Below are 14,212 nucleotides of genomic sequence, written 5' to 3'. Positions count from 1 at the left end.
ACATAATTTGCAGACGATGCCGTTGAGTGTCTAGTAAAATCATCTAAAGATCGAAATGAATTAAAAAATGGTTTGGTGTGAAAAGTGACATTTGACCTTGAACAATAGAGAAAATGAGGACCTCGACACTAGTACTAGAAAAGTCCCGTTAAATTCGGGGTGCACGGTAAATCACACAAATCTAATGGTTGTCAGTTCAGATAGATATCTAGGAAATACAATTAGGAACATAGAAAATGGGAAGACGAATTAAAGACTGCGCTTTATTTGCAGAACACTTAGAGGTTGAAACAAGTCTACTAAAGAGACTGGACAAAATATGCTAGCAGCACTCTTCTGGAGAACTGCTGCGCGGTATGAGATCTTCATCACATATGGTTAACGGATGACATCAAAAAGTTCAAAGAAGGGCATCTCGTTTTGTACTATCGCTAAATAGACGAGACCAAGTGTCACGGATATAATAAACGAGTTGGGGTGGTAATCATTAAAACAAAAACATTTTTCGTTGCAACGGAATCTGTTCACGAATTATCAATCAACAGTTCTCTCCTCCGAATGCCAAAATATGCAGAGTAATGACCATCGTGTTTAAATAAGAGAAATCAGAATTCGCGCTGAGAGATGAAGGTGTTCATCTTTCCCACGTGGTATGCGAGAGTAGAATGGTAGAATAATCGTCCGAAAGTGGTTCTGTGTACCATCTGCCTAACACTGAAGTGTGTATTGCAGAGTAAAGATGTAGATGTAGAAATAAATAGACCCCCAGAGGAGAATACTCCCGTACTTTGCTGTGGACGTTGACCTTTCGCTCTGTCCATGTTCTCAAAGGCTCTGTGTGAAAGAAAAAAGAAATAAAGAGTAAAGAAATTGCGCGGAAGGAAAGGGCTCTGGTTCGACAAAGGCGGTCGGCTTATCGACTATCGACTCTTGTTGCTAACGCAGCCAATCAGCACGCGGGCTGCAGAGTTTATTCGGAGAGGAAGAAAGAGTCTTCGGGCGCAGCGGCCTTTGATCGGAGGCTCGCAAGAGTAATTACTGTGCAGGGGGGAGAACGGGCTGCCCTCGCTGGCAAAGAATCCGCCACAGGAGCCAAACTTCCCATTAATCGTTGATTAAAAGTCCGGATGCAAATCGCTTACAAAAGTCGGCCGCGGTATGAAATGAGAGTGCTCCGAAATCACCGAAAGCTTCCTCTCTGAAATGGTATCTATACACTCCGAAAAGTTCAGTTCTCTATTTTCCTTCTACGGTATTGTGTTGTTCGCCTCCGTTACGATTTCCAATTATCCAAATGATATAACACAGTTTTCAGCAACCCGTGGTCCGCTAAATCATTCCGCACGGCCTTGCACAGATACCATTCTTTCGGTCACGATACACAACACAAAATAATCTGAAATTTTATGTGTCTTTAGCAAACAACCAATAATTGTTTCACTCTATTCTCGCTCTTTTATTTTCAGAGGCAGGTTATTCATTTTACATATGCTGTCAGAAGCCTGACAATTTCGAGTTGGTTGGTATATTGTTCGATGGATCATGTGACCTGTTAGTCCTTATGATCTAGACCTAATCACTTTTTCACGTTACTGATTCATATGTAAATACGGCAACATGCTGATCATTTACAAGTCACATACATACATCAAAAATTGTTTTCCATCACTTCGGTTCCGAGAGTTCCGGAACCTGTACAGAAAATTGGAATAGACATCAACATAAACATCATTTCCGCCCATTTCATTGCTCATGAATACTACACATTGCATGTTGTACCACCATACAGCGAGACCTTCAGAGGTGGTGGTCCAGATTCCTGCACACAGGTACCTCTAAAACACAGTAGCACGTCCTCTTGCACTGATGCATGCCTGTATTCGTCGAGGCATAGTATCCACAAGTTCATCAAGGCACTGTTGGTCCAGATTGTCCCACTCCTCAACGGCGATTTGGCGCAAATCTCTTAGAGTGGTTGGTGGGTCACGTCGTCCATAAACAGCCCGTTTCAATCTAACCCAGGCATGTTCGATAGGTTTCATGTATGGAGAACATGCTGACCACTCTAGTCGAGCGATGTCATTACCCTGAAGGGAGTTATTCACAAGATGTGTACGATGGGGGCGCGAATTGTTGTCCACGAAAACGAATGCCTCCGCCAAAATGCTGCCGATATGCTTGTACTATCGGTCGGAGGATGGCATTCACGTATCGTACAGCCGTTACGGTGCCTCGTGACCACCAGCGGCGAACGTCGGCCCCATGTAATGCCACCCCAAAGCAGCAGGGAACCTACACCTTGCTGCACTCACTGGCCAGTGGGTCTAAGGCGTTTAGCCTGACCGGGTTGCCTCCAAACACGTCTCCGACCATTGTCTGTTTGAAGACATATGTGACACTCATCGGTGAAGAGAACGTGATGCCAGTCTCGAGCGGTCCATTCGGCATGTTGTTGGGTCCATCTGTACCGCGCTGCTCGGTGTCATTGTTGCAAAGATGGACCTCGCCATGGACGTCGAGAGTGCAGTTGCGCATCATGCAGGCTATTGCGCACAGTTTGAGTATTAACACGAAGTCCTGTGGCTGCACGAAAAGCATTATTCAACAAGGTGGCGTTGCCGTTAGGGTTCTTCCGATGCATTATCCGCAGGTAGCGGTCAACCACTGCAGTAGTTGCGCTTGGGCTGCCTGAGCGAGGCATGTCATCTACAGTTCCTGTGTCTATGTATCTCCTCTATGACCGAACAACATCGCTTTGGTTCACTCCAATACGCCTGGACTCTTCCCAGGTTGAGAGCCCTTCCTGGCACAAAGTAACAATGCGGACGCGATCGAACCCCGGCATTGACAGTCTAGGCATGGTTGAACTGCAGACAACAAGAGTCGTATACCACCAGCGGCGAACGTCGGCCCCATGTAATGCCACCCCAAAACAGCAGGGAACCTCCACCTCACTCGCTGGTCAGTGTGTCAAAGGCGTTCAGCCTGACCGAGTTGCCTCCAAACACGTCTCCGACGATTGTCTGGTTGAAGGCATATGCGACACTCATCGGTGAAGAGAACGTGATGCCAATCCTGAGCAGTCTATTCGGCATGTTGTTGGATCCATCCGTAGCGCTCTGCATGGTGTCGTGGTTACTAAGATGGACCTCGCTATGAACGTCAGGAGTGAATTTGCGCATCATGCAGCCTATTGCGTACAGTTTGAATCGTAACACGACGTCCTGTGGCTGCACGAAAAGCATGAGTCTACATGGTGGCGTTGCGGTCAGGGTTCCTCCGATCCATAATCCGTAGGTAGCGGTCATCCACTGCGGAAGTAGCTCTTGGGCGGCCTGAGCGAGGCATGTCATCGACAGTTCCTGGCTCTCTGCAGCTTCTCCACGTCCCAACAACATCGCTTTGATTCACTCCGGGACGCTTGGACACTTCCCTTGTTGAGAGCCCTTGCTGGCACAAAGTAACAATGCGGACGCGATCGAAGCGTGGTATTGACGTTCTAGGCATGGTCATATAAATACATAAAAAAGTACATCGTACAGTTTTCGCTGCTGCAAGATCATAAGCAGTTTGCACTGGAACATAATGACGCGTATTTTTCATCGTAAGTAGCGGGAGCATCTTTCCTTTAATAATTTGTTTACACCACTTAAAATCGTTGTGAGGCACAATTACAGTTGTCTCGTATCTTATTTTGGTTGTAGTTCACCACCACCCCAAGGAAATTTCGTCAGTTAAGGAAACAAAAGACGAAAGCTAATGTAAAACGTGAACTAGCCGTCTGAAGATGAACCTATCCGTTCGAAACCGGTAAAGGGGCTGTTTAAATAAATAAATAGCAGTGTAAAAAGTGGCTGGTTGCTGTTGTCTTCTATGTAACAGTCAATCTACACTGTAAAACTCTATTTCTGTTGGTCCATCATGGCCAGGGGACATCAGCTGGCAAGCAATTTTCAATCTCTATAAATTCCACCAACAGCAATATACTTCGAGATATTTTAATTTATTCTTAAAGCAACCAATTTCGGCATTTCATTTCGCCATCTTCAGGCCCCATACGCTTTTATGCAAATAAATGAACTCGTCGTATAGCGCCGTAAATAACTGGATATCGTGAATTGCACTTGTATACCGATTGGTATTCACGACATTCAGCTATTTATGGCGCTCTACGACAACTTCGTTTATTTGGATAAAAGTGTATGGGGCATGAAGATGGCAAAATGAAATGCCGAAACTGGTTGCTATCAGAATAAAATAAAATATCTTAAAGTACGAGGCTGTTGGTGAAGTTTATTGACAAGCTATACTGTTAACTGACGTTGCCCCATTCAAATCTCATAGCGAAGTAAATATTCACAAGGCTCATAATGGTCGGAAAGGAAACATCGCTGCTCATGAGGAAAAGACAATCAGCATGTTTCGATCGTAAATACCTGGTGTCGACTCGTCAGGTGAGTGGTAGTCTGAATTTCTCCAACATGCGCTGGAGAGCTAGATCGTGATCCACTAGTAACACCGCTGTCGATATGGTTGCAGCGAGACGGGAGCCCACCACTTTCGTTTTTCCGTGGCGGGCAGGGGTGGTGGATGGTTAGACGAGGTCCAACAAGCACGCCGAGCCTACCGGACGATGCTGAAAACACGGAACACAACAGCGGCGACGGCACCAGCAATGTCGAACGGTCCACCAGACAGCATTACTAGTCTCACGTCATTTATTGTAATTCCATTTTAACTGTTCTAGTGACAATTGCTTGCAATCTTTTTTATCATAGAGATGAAGTTTGAAATTTTTTAGTAATGATTCTTTCGTGGTTCTATTTTTATTTGCTGACACACGTTCTTACAAAATGTGCATCATGGTTCTGTCTGTCATTCATTTATACACATCTTATTGGCGTAATATGAGCACTTGCTGTAGTACGACACAGATTTGGAAAATTCACTTTGAAGGTTAAATTAGACGAAAAAAATCTATATATCGTTTATGATTTCAAGCTACGGCAGTCGCTGTAATGGAGTTTTTAATTTTCCATATTGTCTTTTAAATTTTTTTTATCTTTTTAAATTTTTGTAGCTTTATAAATTTAAGTTTTTGCGTTCTTGCGTATTTCGTTAAAAATGTATTTTGCATGATTGACCACAGAAAATATACCCACATTCTAATTTCAGTTTTCTTATATTGGACGATATGATGTATATTCATTCATCCGCCTCGGTAGCTGCGCGATAAACGCGGCGTATTGCTAACCGAAGGAGCCAGGGTTCAATTCGCTGTAGAGTCGGAGATTTCCTCCGCTCGGGAACTGGTTGTTCTGATGTCCTCACCTTCGTGTCGTCATAAAAAACATTCTACTTCTGAGATGGCTGTACGCGCACGTTCCGAAAGCCAATAACTAAAAAGGAATGTATATTCGCTGAAATATGTTAGCTACTTCATGGTGTTCAAAGTGCTCAGCTGTATTTCTTATATAACTGAACGAAGTTTTTTAGTGCATTAATTACATGGGGAGATGGCAACTACTTGCTGAAAGCGGAATATTTTTTATAAATCTAAGAAATCGTGACGTAACGAATTATAAGAGAAACATTTAAAAAGGGCGCATACTCTCATTTGACAATACGTCAATTTTTTTAAGAAAAGGACCAGTAATATGGTCACCATGGGGACGGTACTTCGAAGAGTGTATGTGTCACCTGCGTCCTATAATGCGGTATGATATAAAACACACAATTCTAGAAACATGCTGGTTGCTTATAGATGCAGAGATATTTTCGCGGTTTTAGAAATGCACAAAGGACACGACTGTGCTTAGAACAGGACGGAAAGCATTTGGGCTCCTGGTACCCTGAAACTGAATCATAAAAATGTGATACTTCCTACTAGTTTTTTTTATAAAAGTTAAATTTGTAAGTAATGTATTTCCTATTTGAACTCTTGACGTTGAGTTCGTTTTCTCCATTTTCCAACAGCTTTCGCCATTATATTCACCCTATCGGTTTTTTTTAAATCGCACTTTGCGACGCAATGTTTTACTGACTAAAGATAACTGTGACCCCATTTCCTCAAAGATAAATGAAGTGTTTTCTGACGTAGGCTAGTGGTGAAAAGCTTTCGAATTTCCAGCCGCTACCTTCCGAAGAGTATCACACTCATACTACTTTCAAGCTACCACACTACTGGTAAACCGAAATTTTTCATCATCAAAATCAACGTCAATCCACAATTTCATTGTAGTCTGATTAAAAGTAGTTGCCACCTGATGTCTGAGGTCCAAATCTGTCCCGTTGTAACGAGAAGTACCGTCTGCAGGCAGACACCACAGCGCTCGATTCTTCACGCCGGTAGGAAATGGTTTTGGTCTCTGTCGACTACAAAACTTGTGAAATTCACATACGATACAGATCTCTATAGTGCCTCTAAGCATGTCAGTCTTTTTGTGCTTGGAATTAATACAGTGTATGTAACAGTTTCTGACTCATCATGAAATCTAGTCAGGTCACTGAAATAGCTTTTTCCCGTTCAATGCGAAAATATTTCACTCAGCAACGGGGCTTTCCTATCTTTCCCATAATATTTCCGATATGTAATTCGTAACAAGCTTGAAGTTAATGTTCATGCCTCCTCCAAAACTTGCTCAGAACATCTGACTTTCGGTTCTGAAATAGATCTCTATAGTGTCTCTAAGCTTGTCAAGGATACAGTCTCGAATGTATGGCTGGAGTTACGTTTGTTCTCGAAACAAGTGCAAGAAATAAGCATTCCGGAAAAGTTTCCTGTTCGAGAACTGACAGGCACAAGCTACGCACAACGGTAATTGAAACACTGTGCGAGCTGACAACACCAGTACTTTTCTGGGTATTGCGTGAGCAGTGGAACGGGCAAGCTGTCAAACGCCAGTCGTGCAAAAATCTCTCTAATAGTGGCTTCAATGTTTTTTAAACTGGTCTGTGCCATATTCTGCGTCAGAATACAATACCTATCTGAATGCCGTGATATAGTTCTTTTGTATGTCGGACAATCTGTTCCGGCGTAAAAATACAATTTAATGTAGGGTTTTCTGCACTACCGTTGCGGCCTTTGGCATGGCGTGCCGCCCGGAAGTTACGCGCAGTCGACCACTAGATATCACGAGAGGCACATACGCTGGTATAAAAAAGAGTTGGATAGTTTGCGCTGTCAATATAGTAGCAGTTACTGCAGAATTAGTTGGTAGGGAGTCCCCTGTGACTCCGAAGCTGTACTAGTCATTGGGTATCAGCTGAGTACGAAATCCATTAGCGACGTTTCAGCTGTTCTAAAGCTGCCCAGGGTGAGTATTCGTGGTGTGATTGTGAAGTGGAAACGCGAAGGAAGAACAACAGTTAAACCGAGACCCAGCAGATCTCACCATGTACTGACTGACGGTCGAGCGTTGTGTAGATTGATTGTAAGAAATCGCATGTCATCGAAAGAGGGAATCATTCATGAGCTCCATAGTGCTACCGGCAGTCCATCTAGCACAGTGGTTCCCAGCCTGGGGGTAAAATGAAATTTTCTAAGGGATAAAAACTAAATGATTCGATTCTGTTTCAGTTACAAAACTAAATTATTTTCAATAGTTCATTACTATTATCACAATTTTGTAAGACTCTAATGTTGATTATGCTTGTTCACAGTATCAGTACTTATTACTTGTTCTCAGTAAGTAGCATTAATGTGCTGGAGGTCACAAGTTCCTCACGTAGTCCATCCGCCACACACACATGTTGTGCTTTGTCCCGTAGACCGCTGGTGACAAAAGTGAGACATATACGTAATATCTCAAGAAAATGTCTTCTCCAAGTTGTACGAGGTGCATTCAAGTTCTAAGGCCTCCGATTTTTTTTCTAATTAACTACTCACCCGAAATCGATGAAACTGGCGTTACTTCTCGACGTAATCGCCCTGCAGACGTACACATTTTTCACAACGCTGACGCCATGATTCCATGGCAGCGGCGAAGGCTTCTTTAGGAGTCTGTTTTGACCACTGGAAAATCGCTGAGGCAATAGCAGCACGGCTGGTGAATGTGCGGCCACGGAGAGTGTCTTTCATTGTTGGAAAAAGCCAAAAGTCACTAGGAGCCAGGTCAGGTGAGTAGGGAGCATGAGGAATCACTTCAAAGTTGTTATCACGAAGAAACTGTTGCGTAACGTTAGCTCGATGTGCGGGTGCGTTGTCTTGGTGAAACAGCACACGCGCAGCCCTCCCAGGGCGTTTTTGTTGCAGTTCAGGAAGGAATTTGTTCTACAAAACATTTTCGTAGGATGCACCTGTTACCGTAGTGCCCTTTGGAACGCAATGGGTAAGGATTACGCCCTCGCTGTCTCAGAACATGGACACCATCATTTTTTCAGCACTGGCGGTTACCCGAAATTTTTTTGGTGGCGGTGAATCTGTGTGCTTCCATTGAGCTGACTGGCGCTTTGTTTCTGGATTGAAAAATGGCATCCACGTCTCATCCATTGTCACAACCGACGAAAAGAAAGTCCCATTCACGCTGTCGTTGCGCGTCAACATTGCTTGGCAACATGCCGCACGGGCAGCCGTGTGGTCGTCCGTCAGCATTCGTGGCACCCACCTGGATGTCACTTTTCGCATTTTCAGGTCGTAATGCAGGATTGTGTGCACAGAACCCACAGAAATGCCAACTCTAGAGGCGATCTGTTCAACAGTCATTCGGCGATCCCCCAAAACAATTCTCTCCACTTTCTCGATCATGTCGTCAGACCGGCTTGTGCGAGCCCGAGGTTGTTTTGGTTTGTAGTCACATGATGTTCTGCCTTCATTAAACTGTCGCACCCACGAACGCACTTTTGACACATCCATAACTCCATCACCACATGTCTCCTTCAACTGTCGATGAATTTCAGTTGGTTTCACACCACGCAAATTCAGAAAACGAATGATTCCACGCTGTTCAAGTAAGGAAAACGTCGCCATTTTTAGTATTTAAAACAGTTCTCATTCTCGCCGCTGGCGGTAAAATTCCATCTGCCGTACGGTGCTGCCATCTCTCGAACATATTGACAATGAACGCGGCCTCATTTTAAAACAATGTGCATGTTTCTATCTCTTTCCAGTCCGGAGAAAAAAAATCGGAGGCCTTAGAACTTGAATGCACCTCGTAGATAGTACCTGCATTAGTCCATAAATTGCTTAATTACTCGCTTCGAAACAGGTAAATGAATTTAATTGACAGCATGACACTTCAGTAACTACATAAGGGCTACTATAGTGCTATACATAGTTTTATTATTATTATTAGAATGATTACGCGCAAAGCATTAACAACCGTGTGCTGTGCGCCCGCGTATAATTTCGCGTAATTCCCACGGATTTGGAATCCCTCTGGCCGCAAGAGCGCATGGAGCGTTACTGTCGCTAGTAGAGGGCAGGTAGGAGGAGAAGGTAGTTAAGAGCGGTGGCGATCTGGAGAAGACGGGTGGCGGGGGGGAGTGTGACACGGGGGACGAGGAGAAGACGTGTTGTTGTGGCCGAGCGACTGCCATGGGCTGTTGGCAAGATTGGTGCCATTGCTCACTGCGGACTTGGCGGGACCGAGTGTTGGTCGTAACCGTGAACACTGCTCGTTAAAAGCTACTTCGCCAGGACGCACAGTATTCGGTGTGTCCTCTGCTATTGAAGTTGCAAGCAGTTTGTGTCCATTGCGGTGCCGAGTTGGAGGCCGGTGTGACCTTTGCAAGTACTGGACGCGGTGGTGTCTGCTGGATGATGCCCGTGTGTTTCCGACTAGGAGTAATCTTCGTTACATCCTCCTCTCGGCGCTCTCTAAGCAAGCGTTTGTCAATGGGTGATGGATTTTGCGAGAAATCACGATGAGCATCTGATTAGCGTACACGTCACTTGGTGTCGCGCTGTGGCTATTTGGACTCAGTATCCTGGTTTCCCGTTGTTATATATATGTGTGTGTGTGTATTATTTATGAAGGTTTTGCCTGGTACCGCTTGAGCTCAGTTCTGTCACTGTGTGTAGGCTTGTGGCTGTCACTAATCCAAACTGATTTTGGAATCTAAGGGTATATAATGCAGATGTAATTCTCCTGATTTACGAATTGTACTCTACAGCCAGTGAAAATTGTTTAATCTATCTGCCTTATTTCTGAGGTATGTCTATAGTTACCTGTTGGCTAGTATCACGCGCTCGAGCTGTTTACTAAATTGTCTGCTTCTACAAAAAACTAATGGAAGTTTTATGGCCCAGTATTGTATTGTAGTGTATTGTATTGAACCGGGGACCTAGAAACGACGGAGAGGCTTCCTCCCCGCCGTAGTCAGTAAGTGGTTCACAACTCCACAACAGGCTACAGCAGTCCACTCACCCCACCGCCGACCCACACTGAACCCAGGGTTATTGTGCGGTTCGGCCCCCAGTGGACGCCCCCGGGAACGTCTCACACCAGACGAGTGTATCCCCAATGTTTGCGTGATAGATTAATTATGGCGTACGCGTACGTGGAGAAAGTGTTTGCGTAGCAGTCGCCGACATAGTGTAACTGAGGCGAAATAAGGGGAATCAGCCAGCATTCGCCGAGGCAGATGGAAAACCGCCGTAAAAGCTATCCACAGACTGGCCGACACACCATACCTCGACACTAACCGCCGAGCGGATTCGCGCCGGGGACCGGCACGCCTTCCCGCCCGGAAAGCAGTGCATTAGACCGAACGGCTAACCACACGCGCTTTATAGCTCAGTAGTCACGTCAAAGCTTTCTGCATAACGTTCGTACTTTTCTGCTTTTGTAGTATGTTTAATTTTTACTAAATAATTAACGAGTTGTGTTTGTGTAACAGGATAAGTGATTGTATCTCTTGTTACGGTGGTCTACTTAAAGATGCCTGTGTATCATGACTGAAATTTTTAATGAAGATTTCTAGTACTGTTGTGGTAGCGGCGAGTGTCGTGCTGTGGTAGTAGAGAAGGAGAAATTATTGCTACTGGCATTATCTCTGTCACTGCCTCTATCATAAATTTCAACAACATTTGTCAGTCAGTTTGGCTACTTCGAAGGCAATGGCGTTTTGATAATTAATGGCAATAGCTGATGGTTGATATATGCGACATATTCATTTGATCATATGTTTTGATGTTTGTAATATAAATGTATTTTTACTTCATTTAATATTATTTACTAAAAGCAAGTGATTTTATACTGTTGCCGTTTTGAGGTGTTTGCTATTAGTTGTGTTATTGTCTTTTCAGTTCTGGAGGCAATTTGTTAATGTTACTCTTGGATTTTTGGCTTTAAAAAAATAAATTCATTAGTGTTTTTAGAAATGTTAATAAATCCATTATGGCTCAGTACCTTTCCACTCAACACCAGCTCCCTACCGCATTTCCAACCAGAAGTCGTCCAATTTATGCCAGTTCAGAAGTAAAGAGAGCAGCAATAGTGCACACATGTAAACTTCTTTCATATTAAATAGGGTCCTAGTGCGCAGGTCAAGCAAGTAGCGTAATGGAGAGGAATGCGGGGAAGCATATTTTGCGAGAAGTGTGTACCCTCACTGCTTTGTTTTCTGAGAAGGAGTTGGTAGTGTTACGTCTGCCACAGACGGCCCCTGCCAGGCAGACTACACTCAAGACACCCCTGTGTGCCATATAACATACACAAGCACTTGCAGGCGCAACCAAGTTGAAAACAATTCTTCAAAATAAACAGAACTTGCTACGGACTAATACGAACCTTTTTCTGCAGAGGTCGCCTCACAGACACAGGGAAAGTTGGAGTATTCCGCCGGCTTTATAAGGCCAGCGCAGAAGCAGTAAAGCCAGTTCCTCGCTGAGTTAGGACGAGCTCCGACGGACCTCACCAACGCTGTTGATGAATAGTCGTCTACATGTTATTTGTTTTCTTTGTGTGTATATAGTATGTTCGAGAAGTGTAGTCCATTTTCAATAAACGACATTATACTGAGTGTTCTACAATAGTTAGTATTGTTCACGTAGCAGCTGCGAGCACCACATATTCCTTCGTCATTCATTCTACAACACACACACACACACACACACACACACACACACACACACACACACACAAATATAATTTATGTTACATCATTTTAAAAATAAAAGTGTTCCAAGAAAAGTCTTTCATTCTACAGTTTAGTTAGTTGCTAAAGTTGGTGATAGTATGGAGAAGCATAGTGGGGTCATGAGATAAGGAGCGGGGAGAGGTGGGGGGACGGCGTGCGTACTAGCTAATTTCTGACTGCACACAGGAGTAGGGTCTACGAAACGGTTGGGAATTCTAGCATGACTGCGTAGGTAGTTAAAATTAATGGGGTCCGATGGTCGAGAAGCTCCCCATAAGCTAGACGTTTCTGTAGTCAGTGCTAAGCGGCGCACGAGGTGGAGTAAAGAGCAGCGCCATTAGACAGTGGATGGCTCGAAACGAGTGATATGAAGTGATGACTCAGGCTGTACCACGTGGCAATCAGATGAAAGGGTTTCGCTTTGGCGAATACCTGAAGAACGTTACCTGCCATCACGTGTAGTGCAACAGTGAAGTACGAAGGAGGTGGTGTCACGGTACGTGGGCGCAGTTCGTGGTTAGGGTGTTGTCCCTCCATTACGCTTAAGAAAACGCCAGATACGGGAGGATGTGAGCACTTATTTTGCAACCTCGTGTTCTGCGAATAGTAGAGAAACAGTTCGGAGACTTCGACTGTGTCAGCATGACATTGCAGCCTATCATAGAGCTGCATCGGTGAAGTAGAAGTTTGGACAAACTAAATTCCTGAAATGGACTGACCTGTCAAGAATGTCGATATCAACGCAGTGGAACACCTTTGGGATGAGTCAGAGCGTCTGTTTCTCCTCAGACACCGGCGTTCAACATCACTATCTCTGGTTCTGGGCTACCATTCCTCCACAGATATTTAGACACCTCACTGAATGTGTCCCTGGCAAAGTACGCTCCGTCATCAAGGCGAAACGTAGAAACCCCCTCCCCCCTTTTATTCTACTAATAGATGTCCGGTTACTTTGGATATGATAGTGTATACCCCATCGTCTAATGAGATTTACTCTAATTGAGTAATAGTCCCTTGCATTGGTGATTCTGGTTTCAGCGGAAAGTGGTGTTATCATCCAGGAGGCGTGCCCTTCAAAGGACTGCTACAACGAATTCTCAAACACTGACTTTGAATCACGAAAACCCATTTACTGTTTATTTATCTCCACCATCATCAGGTGGATTTACGTTTCTTAGTATGATATATGTGTGTGTGTGTTGTGTTACGATTTTTGGAGGAACTTGTGCCATTGTCTCCAATACCACAGCTTCCTTTTACTGTCGTATATCGTCATATTTTGTGAACAAAGGTTTGTTTACATAGTATGACAGTATATATTTGACGTGTTACGACAGTGAAAGGAACCTGTCACTACTGGAGACATCGTCACAAGTTCCTCCAAAACTCGTAACACAGCACACACACACATGTGTCATACTAAGAAATGAAAATCCATCTGATGATGGAGGTTTAAACCTTTGAAACGCGTCGTGGAGAATAAATAAACAGTGATTGGCAACAGTAAACTTTTTATTTCATTCAGTGTCTTTAACAGTCACGGGAAAGCCTAACCTAAAACGTTCGCGTTTAAAAACTCCGTTAGTTACCTGGCACTGCTGAATTTTTTAATAAATACAAATTGACGTCTTAACGTTGATGAGTTTATAATTTTAAAAAGTACTGTCGAATTTCCCACTGGTGAAGGATACGACACGGCCGTGCAAGAATGTTTCTGAGAAACCACTGGGAACTTCAATATCGGTTTAAGAAAATTTAGTACTTACTCAAAAACAAATTTAATTTTCCCCTTTAGAGTCATTACTGACGTTCTAACAAATTTCACATTGTTTCTCTTACTGTTGCTAGAGCGACCTGTGTAACATCTACGTGAGGCTGAATACAAGCTTTGTTCTCATAACTCTCAGCTTGTACACAAAACGCACGTTATTGTATTACCATATGGGCTACTAACCAGAAAATTGATCGTTATAAATTAAAATTGTTATTGAACATCCGCTGAAGAAAATGTGTGTTGTTACCATTAAAATTTGATACCTTCCTAGTGCATCTCTTGATAAAGCTTTTCGCAGTTTCGACACTTAGAGTTTTATTTCTTGAATTTTAATCCTCGTCCGTGAAGAGATTTCCA

Source organism: Schistocerca americana, chromosome 1, assembly GCF_021461395.2.
Source record: "Schistocerca americana isolate TAMUIC-IGC-003095 chromosome 1, iqSchAmer2.1, whole genome shotgun sequence".
Taxonomy (NCBI): Eukaryota; Metazoa; Arthropoda; class Insecta; order Orthoptera; family Acrididae; genus Schistocerca; species Schistocerca americana.
Note: the sequence above shows the minus strand (reverse complement) of the source record.